Raw genomic sequence first — 8,860 nt, 5'->3', positions numbered from 1 at the left:
TTATGTTAAACAATTTTTACTACATAAATTTGACATGAAACCATATGTTTCCCACCTAGGATACCAAAAACTACTTTTAGCTATCAAGAAAGGTTATTTCTGGCAAGTTTTAAGAAAAGATATTACTGAATACTTAGCTAAATGTTTAGAATGTCAGCTCGTGAAGGCAGAACATCAACATTCCATTGGACTACTGCAACCACTGGCTATCCCTGAGTGGAAATGCGAGGTGATTACTTTGGATTTTATCACATGTTTTCCCCATACTAAGAAGCAACGGACTCAATTATGGTGGTGGTTGATATGCTAAGTAAAACCGTTCATTTTATACCAGTGAAATCCACTTACAAGACTGTTGAAATTGCAGATATTTTTATGAAACAATGTAGACTTTGAAACGGGAACTATAAACTCAAAACGGGAACTTTGGCCAAAAAACCCTGAAAAAACATCAAAAACAGTGCTAAAAACGAAAAGTGTGTATACTGGAACGATGATTTTTTTTTAGGGTCAATTTTGAACATGTTTTAAAAATGGCAGTGAAAATGAAATTTTCATGCAAAATACAGCTTGAAAATGAAAAAGTGATAATATTGGAACATGATTTTTTTTAGGGTCAATCTTCAAATTGTTTTAAAAATGCTAGTAAAACCAAATTTTTATGTGCCAAACAAAGTTGTTTATGAGGAAAAAAACACACTAATGTTTTTGGTAGAATATCATTTTTCTTTCCTAAGTATAAATTCAACATGTTCTCAACCATAACATGCTAGATACAAAAGAAATTGAAATTTTCTCAACTATAAAATTAAAAAACCATGACTTATGAACAAATTACATCACTAAATGAATTCAAAAGTCATTATTTGTATATTGAGTAAAACATACATTATATCTCTAATTTAATGTTGCATTGTAGATATTTTAAACAATAAAAATTATCATAATTAAGACATATAATCCAACAACATAAAAATGCCTCATAAGTTCTCATTTAACACCATATGGAAATCAAAAATTTTATTTCAAGATACGATGAATACATCAGTTATATAAATTGTCTTAAACAATTATTCAAAATCACTCATATTTTCTTGCACACCATCAGAATTCACATCTTTAGATGAGTGACTGGATGCTGACGAAGATGTTCCATATTCTTCTCTTTCATCAACTAGTGCCCCATCTGAGTCCACATGCATGCCCACCCTTTCAAGTTTCAAAATTCTTCTAGATCTACGACTGGTTCCAGCAGATTCCCATCTCAACATTGTTCCTTCTGGTAACAACCTTTTTAGAATATCTATCGTCTTGAAGTGAAGAGTTCCTCTCTTTGTTAAATTGAAGTCATAAACAAGTATGTCAACATCCTCCAATTTCAATATGTCTGTGCGGCGACGATTTATATTTGTACCCTTTTTTTTTCTCTTTCACCATTTTTTTTTCAACTACCATCTCTGGCTTATACACACCATTGAATGGGTGTGTATTTGTGGCATACCAATGTACTTCAACACTTGTAACATCCTCATTTTCTGTAAAGACCTTTATAACTTTAGCAACCCATAATGGATAGCCATTGGGATCTCCATTTGCTAGCACTGCGATCATTCAACTCCTTAATATCCTGTACTGAACCCCTGTGAAGGTCTTCCATGGCTTTACGTTGTGCACGAGATCTTCTGGAACCAATATACATCTATCTTTCCTGTACCTGTGAAGAATTAATAATACCTTGAGATAGTTGTTGTTCAACAATGTTTATTTCCTCATGTTCATTCGACACATTTTGTGGCCAAATAAATGGATTTTTCAAAGGTATATCTTCATTTGTTGTTGTTGAAATGATATCACTTCGATTATTGAAAAATGACTCCCACCAAACTGAATCAGCAATGTCAAAGTACTCATATGTATATCTAAAACATTTTTTAATTTCTTCTAGGCAATTAGAATAATTCATATCTCTATATTGTCTGCGTGTGTTGTGAAATTCACCAATTGATTGTAATAAAAATATTTTTGATGCAAATATTGGATGATCTGGAATGAACTTCAAAAATTGCAAACCTGATGACGGTGCCCATTCTGAAGTAGTTGAATACGTCTTGCCCCATATTAGTGTTTTCCCATCAATTTTTTTGATACAAAATTGATGTTGGAAGCTAATGTCATTAAGTTGTTCAATGCATTTACCCTCACCATATGATCCCAGAATAAACCTTCGCATGTCAATAGTTTCATCCAACACACCAAAAGTAGGCTCTGGCATGTATGATTTCTTAATACATTCAATTAATGATGGCAAGCTCCCAACTTCCTTCCTCCTCAATGTGATTGAAAAACGACTGAACATCTGATCAATATGGCCATGAGTGTACCTAACAAGAAGGAAACCAACTTTTACCTTTTGAAAAATTCTCAATTCAACAAGTATGTTTAGATATCCAAAAACAACCTAATTTTTGTTTTCACATCAAGTGTTGCCTAATTGTAGATACAAAACTTCAGGAAGATTACCAGACCAATGAGAAAGCACATCATGAATTATGGTTATGGTCAGATTTGCGTCATTATGAATATTTGGACGTGTGAAGTACACCCTTGGCAACATTTTCTTGTTGAAGACCATACAATTGACCAAGTGATACTGAATAAAATTTTCCTCCTGTAAATTTTTGGGTGTGCGAACAAAATGTGGTAAAAGTGTTTTCTTCTGGTCCTTACCATCAATTATCAAACAAAAATATTTATTCGTATTATCATAACACTTCATTCTATGCTTGTACAAAATTTTCCTTTCGTTTGTTTGTTCTTCGCGATGCTCCTAAAGTTCTTTGACAATTGAATCTACACAACATAAAAGAAAGCCATTAAGAAATATGTTTTCATAGTTGATGACAATACAATTTTAAAAGTTAAAGTTATGAATGCTTACCTCTTTCTAACCCTTCACATTTGTCCCTTTTTTATTTAAGAGAAGCACATGTACTGCAAATCCCCATCCTTGTCTTCTTAGGAATTTGGACATTGTTGAATTCTTTCTTCCATACCTTCACAAAATATTGATATGTAATAAACCAACCATGTCCCTGAGCATGTTCTGCATATTCTTTGTATAAGTTGTGGATTTATCATCTTGAAAAATTATCTGGAATATGTATTGTCTCTCTATTTGGCATACACTCTCCATGCTTTGAAAAGAAATATTTCATCCATGACATTGCAGTATTAGATAATGGCCCAAACTGTCTTTTATGACATACTTCTGAATAAAATGTGGGATCCTTTTCCAAATTTTCTTGAATTCTCGAGAGACGAAAATTCCCAATCGAATGAAACATTTTGAAAGATTTTCTACAGATAAATAAAGTCCTAATATGATAATCATAACCTGACAATGTAGATTGCATGCACCCAACTAAATATGAATTTTGCATGCTTTTATTCATTAACAAATATCTCTTCCTACTATCTAATGCAAATTTGAAATCCATATGTTTCAAGCAATCTTTTTGGCAACATTCACTTGAAATGAGAGCGTTGATAGAACTTCTTCTCGTCAAATATTTTGCTCTACCCCTTTTATAACTAGAACATCTTGCACTGATACGAAAAGGTTTGCTTCTACTACTCGATACAATATTTTTTGGCAACATCTCCATCATTGGATCATCATTTGTATAAGGATTTTCATCATCATTAAGAGGAATGTCATCCACACCATGATCAGCTATTCTTTTCAAATACTAACTTGGAGGATATTCTTCATCTTCCCCTTCTTCAGTGCTATTGTCATTGTCCTTAGAATTTGGACTGAATGGAAAATTTGACTTGATGTTTAATGGATATTCTTCCTCATGTGCATTGTCAGTGTTGCTCTCATAGTCCATAGAATTAGGACTACATCGAAAAAGTGACTGTTTACCTATTGAAGATGCTACATCTCGTCTTTTGTCACTACTACCTTTATACTCATTAGAATTAGGACTAAGTGCATCATCCTGTCCTTCATCACTGCTGAGCTCATAGTCCTTATAATTAGGACTATGAGGACACTGTGACACTCCATTCTTTTGAAATTCATCATCACGCTCTTCATCATTGTTGTTCTCATAGTCCTTAGAATTAGGACTAAGTGGACACTATGACACTCCAATCTTTTAAAATTCATCATCCCGCTCTTCATCACTGCTGCTCTCATAGTCCTTAGAATTAGGACTAACTGGACACCATGACACTCCATACTTTTGAAATTCATCATCATGCTTTTCATCACTACTGCTCTCATAGTCCTTAGAATTAGGACTAAGTGGACACTTTGACACTCTTTGTTTTGAAATTCATTATCAGGCTCTTCATCATTGTTGCTTTCATAGTCCTTAGAATTAGGACTAAGTGGACACCGTGACACTACATTCTTTTGAAATTCGTCATCATGCTCTTCAACACTACTGATCTCATAGTCCTTAGAATTAGGACTAAGTGGACACCATGACACTCCATTATTTTAAACTTCACCATCATGCTCGTCATCATTGTTACTCTCATATTCCTTAGAATTAGGACTAAGTGGACACCATGACGCTCCATCCTTTTGAAATTTGTCATCAAGCTCATCATCACTACTGCTTTCATAGTCCTTAGAATTAAGACTAAGTGGAATCTGTGACTATTTATTTATTTGAAATTCTCCATCCCCTCTTTCATTAGTGTTGCTTTCATAGTCCTCAGGATTAGGACTAAGTGGAAGAATTGACTTTCTATTCATAGTGGAAGAATTCCAGCTATATTCATCAATATGAATAGAGTTGTTACGCGATGAAGATGTTGATGCTATATAAATCGAAACTTCACTATTAGGACAATCCATCCCTTTCAAATAGAAGATGTTGAATGATACAAATGGAGAGTCTCCTAAAAACATTATATAGCTTAGAGAATAAAATTTTCCCTCCAAAAAGTTTCATGAAAAAATTTCCCTCCAAAAAGTTTGTTATATTTATTTCCCTTCATTATTTTATTCTATAATTTATCAAAAAATGTAAACTAAATTCTTTTATGAAATAAATCATTAAAGTTAAAATTGTAAACTACAACTTCTACATTAATTATTTTAATAATTAAAATATATAATATTTACTAAACAATTGAATGTTTCTTTTTTTATAATACATTCTAAAACAAATTAATCCCATATTCACCCCACTGTAAAACAATTCTATAATGTTCGCTTTATCATATTTTCCTTCGCCGCCATAAAAAAAAATAACATGTTAAATTTTTTTAAAACAAATTATCCACATTAACCATACGGTAAAACATCTTCGTAATTTCACCTATATACTAAATTCCATTATCACTATTACTCGCATCACATCAAGGTTTTCTGGGGTTCGTTTAAGACTTGAGCGAACTTGTGGAGTAGCTACATTACTATCAACAACATATTCAACGAAGAATTCTCGCAATTGAAAGATTAGTTAAATTTTTTTCCTTGAAAATTTTCATATTAAATTAGTTTAATGAAGTAGATTTTTTTTTTAATTAATAATTTTTGTGAGCCAAATTAACCAATATATCCTTCATGAACATGGTGGACCCGATAAAACTCACGACGGCAGCCCACCCAGCGGCACCATGGTGGCCCGCCCGCCTGCCCGGTGGCCTGTTGGGCAATTCCGAGAATCGCCCAACAGCCACCCTGGGCGCGGGCGGGTCGCTGGGGTGGCGCAAGGTGGTCATCGCAGCCCCACTCTGCTTCACCCCAGAGGCCTGCCCGCCCCCCTGGGGTGGCTGGACGATTCTCGGAATCACCTAGCCACCCCCAAGGGGCGGGCGGGCTGTCGGGGGTGGCATGGGGTGGGCGCCGCACCCCACCCCGCACCACCCCAATGGCTCACCTACCCCCCGGGGGTGGCTGGGTGATTCAGAGAATCGCCTAGCCACCCCCGACGGGTGGGCAGGGTGGGTGGGCACCTGAGCGAGTGGGCAGGCGAGTGGGTGGGTGCTAGGCAGACGGGCGGCTGGGCGAGTGGGCAGGTCGGCACCAAGCAGGTGAGCAGGCAGGCGGGTGGGTGGGTGATTCAGAGAATCGCCTAGCCACCCCCGACGGTGGGCAGGGTGGGTGGGCACCTGAGGGCAGCGAGTGGGTGGGTGCTAGGCAGACGGGTGGCTGGGCGAGTGGGCAGGTCGGCGCCAAGCAGGCGAGCAGGCAGGCGGGTGGGTGGGTGCCAGGCTGGCGAGCGGGCAGGTGGGCATCGAGTGGGTGGGTGGGCAGTTGGGCGTGCGGCGGGCAGGTGGGTGGGCGTCAGGCGGGTGCGGCTGTGGGTAGGTGGGTGGGCGCACCGGCGGGCGGGCAGGCAACCCCGCGGTGAGCGCCAGGTGGGTGGGCGAGCGGGTGGGCAAGCAGGCGGGTGGGGCGCCAGGTGGGCGGGCAGGCGGGCGGGGGGTGGGGCTGGCGTGTAACCCCGCGGGTGGGCGCTAGGTAGGCGAGCGGGTGGGTGGGCACCGAGTGGGTGGGCAGGTGGGCGTTGGGCGACCGGGTAATCCCATGGGTGGGAGCAGGAGAGTGGGCATCGGGTGGGTGTGTGGCGGGCGTGCGAGCGGGTGAGTGGGCGGCGGGCAGGTGGGCGAGCGGGCAACCCCGCGGGTGGCGGGCGTGCGGATGGGCGGGTGGGCGCCGGGCGGGCATGTAGGCAGGTGGGCACTGGTTGGGCAAGCGGGTGGGTGGGCATTGAGCGGGCGAGCGGGGAGGTGGGCTCCCAGCTGGGCGGGTGGGCAAGCAGGCGGGCGGGTGGGCGCTGGGTGGGCGGGCGGGTGGGCATTGAGCAGGTGGGCAGGTGGGAGGGTGGGCAACCCCAAGGGTGGGTGTCGGGCAGGCAAGCGGGCGGGTGGGCGGGCAGGCCGGTGGGGGTGTCGCAAGCAGCGGGTGGGTTAGCGGGCGGGCAGGCCCACCCCGCACCACCCTGGCGGTCCACCTACCCACTCGGCCCTAAGGTTGTGCGATTTTCAGAATCGCCCAACCCCCGTGGTGGGCGGGTGGGCGGGCAGGTGGCGCGGGGTGGGCACTGTAGCCCCACCCCACACCACCTCGGTGTCCCGCCCGCTCGATCGCGGTTGGGCGATTCTCGGAATCACCCAACCCCCACGACCACGCATGCGAGCTGTTGGGGTGGCATGGGGTGGGCACCACAACGCCCACCCCGCGTCACCTCGGCGGTTCGCCCGCCTGGTCATGGGGGTTGGGCGATTCTGGGAATCGCCCAACCCTCGGGGCTGGGCAGTCGAGCCGCCGGGGTGGTGCTGTGGAGAATGTAACTTGATATAGAAATGGCTATAGTTACGAGAAGATAATAGATGAAAGTGATTATAGAGTTCACCCGTGAGCCTGCATAAGTAACCACCTTCCATATCTGCTAAACTAGGAGGTACATCTACCTTAGAGTTCCAAGGTAATGACTCACAAACCATGGGCAGGTTTAGCCTAATCAAAAGGAGACTTAAGTCAAAATTAAAGATAGTGTAACAATTGGTTTTCACATTCCCCTTAATCTTAGAAATTGGTATGACATCCGTATAGCTGAAGTTTGTTTTCAGAGTTATCAATTTTCATTCAACCAAGAACTCTAGCATGCCTACACCAATAGCATAATGATTCCTATTCACCTTTTTTTTTTCTCTGATCAGATAACTTAACATCTACCATACCTGCAGCTTGGTTCAAACCCAGATGATAAGCTTGAAATCGCATAGTAGAATCCATTTGTTGGATCAAAGTCAAAACCCTCACAACGGATAAATCCTGTAAAGGGTTGAAGATTGAGCCTAGTACATGAATCATGATAGCCTCCAGTGTATACCGACCTAAAACCAGAATATAAGGTCTATCATTTTCAGATAGACCCTTCTGAAGAATATACGTCTTCGTAGTCATCATATCTTTACCAATTAATAGTTTAATCAATTCCAGAACACTTTTTAAAATGCTATTTTCATCAAATTAAAGAGTAGGATCTTCTATTCTTTGTTGTATTTCGACCAAATCTTCCTGGCTAAAATATTCCCCTGGAGATAATAAAAATGTTCTTGAGTCAATCAACTCCTTTATACCCACATTGTGATAGCAAGTAATATTGGAAGTTTTCACAATGGAATTTTTAGAACTCGCAATCTTGTGGTATAAATTATTCCAGAACAACTCAATAGTTCGTGCCTTACATGAACTAATGTTCGATGACACACTTAAACCTGCGTTTGATGATAATGGAACATAAAAATATAAAGACTCCCTCGAAATCCCCGTAAAATTGTTTAAAAAGACACCGTGGCCAAATATGCAGAAGTTTAAAGCCATTCCTAACCTAGGCTTGAAATTTAGAGCCATTCTAGGTTGCATGTTGAGGGTATTCATTTTTATTCTAAATTTTTTAAAGACACACCAAATATGTGGAAGTTTATTGCCATTCCTAACCCAGGCTGTAGTCCCGCGGCCTGAATAGCGATGGGGGCCTCCAATACCCAGGGGCATAGCAGGATTCAAACCTGCGACCATTAGGTTTAGAAGCCTAATGCTCTACCGTCTGAGCTATATACTCTCACCAAAGGCTAAGAGTCTTTCTGGAAAAGTAGCGGCCCAGTGCTCCAAACGTCCACCTAGGCCAGATCTCAGACCCTGGACTGGGGGATTGACTGTCCCAACCTCATCCAATTTTATACCTTTTTTTTTCTTTTTTTTTCTTTTCTCTTATCACTGAGGGTGGCACTTGGCGGTATTGACATTTTGAAGGTGAATCAAAGGAAGCGACAAAAGCTTGGTTAATATATATGAATAAATATTTCTAGATTTGTGACTATAATG

At 41.2% G+C, this 8,860-nt stretch overlaps 1 non-coding gene across 1 annotated transcript; it reads right to left on the bottom strand.

The window, feature by feature from the left end:
- Positions 1-8,523: 8,523 nt before the first annotated feature.
- On the bottom strand, positions 8,524-8,597 carry TRNAR-UCU (transfer RNA arginine (anticodon UCU)). Its single transcript has one exon. It is a non-coding gene; the product is annotated as a tRNA-Arg (tRNA).
- Positions 8,598-8,860: the final 263 nt, after the last annotated feature.

Source organism: Pinus tabuliformis, chromosome 1_1 (genome assembly GCF_031772625.1).
Source record: "Pinus tabuliformis cultivar Carrire ecotype Pingquan chromosome 1_1, CPIR1, whole genome shotgun sequence".
Lineage (NCBI taxonomy): Eukaryota > Viridiplantae > Streptophyta > Pinopsida > Pinales > Pinaceae > Pinus > Pinus tabuliformis.
The sequence above is the reverse complement of the archived record's forward strand: the minus strand, read 5'-3'. Positions and strand labels throughout refer to the sequence as shown.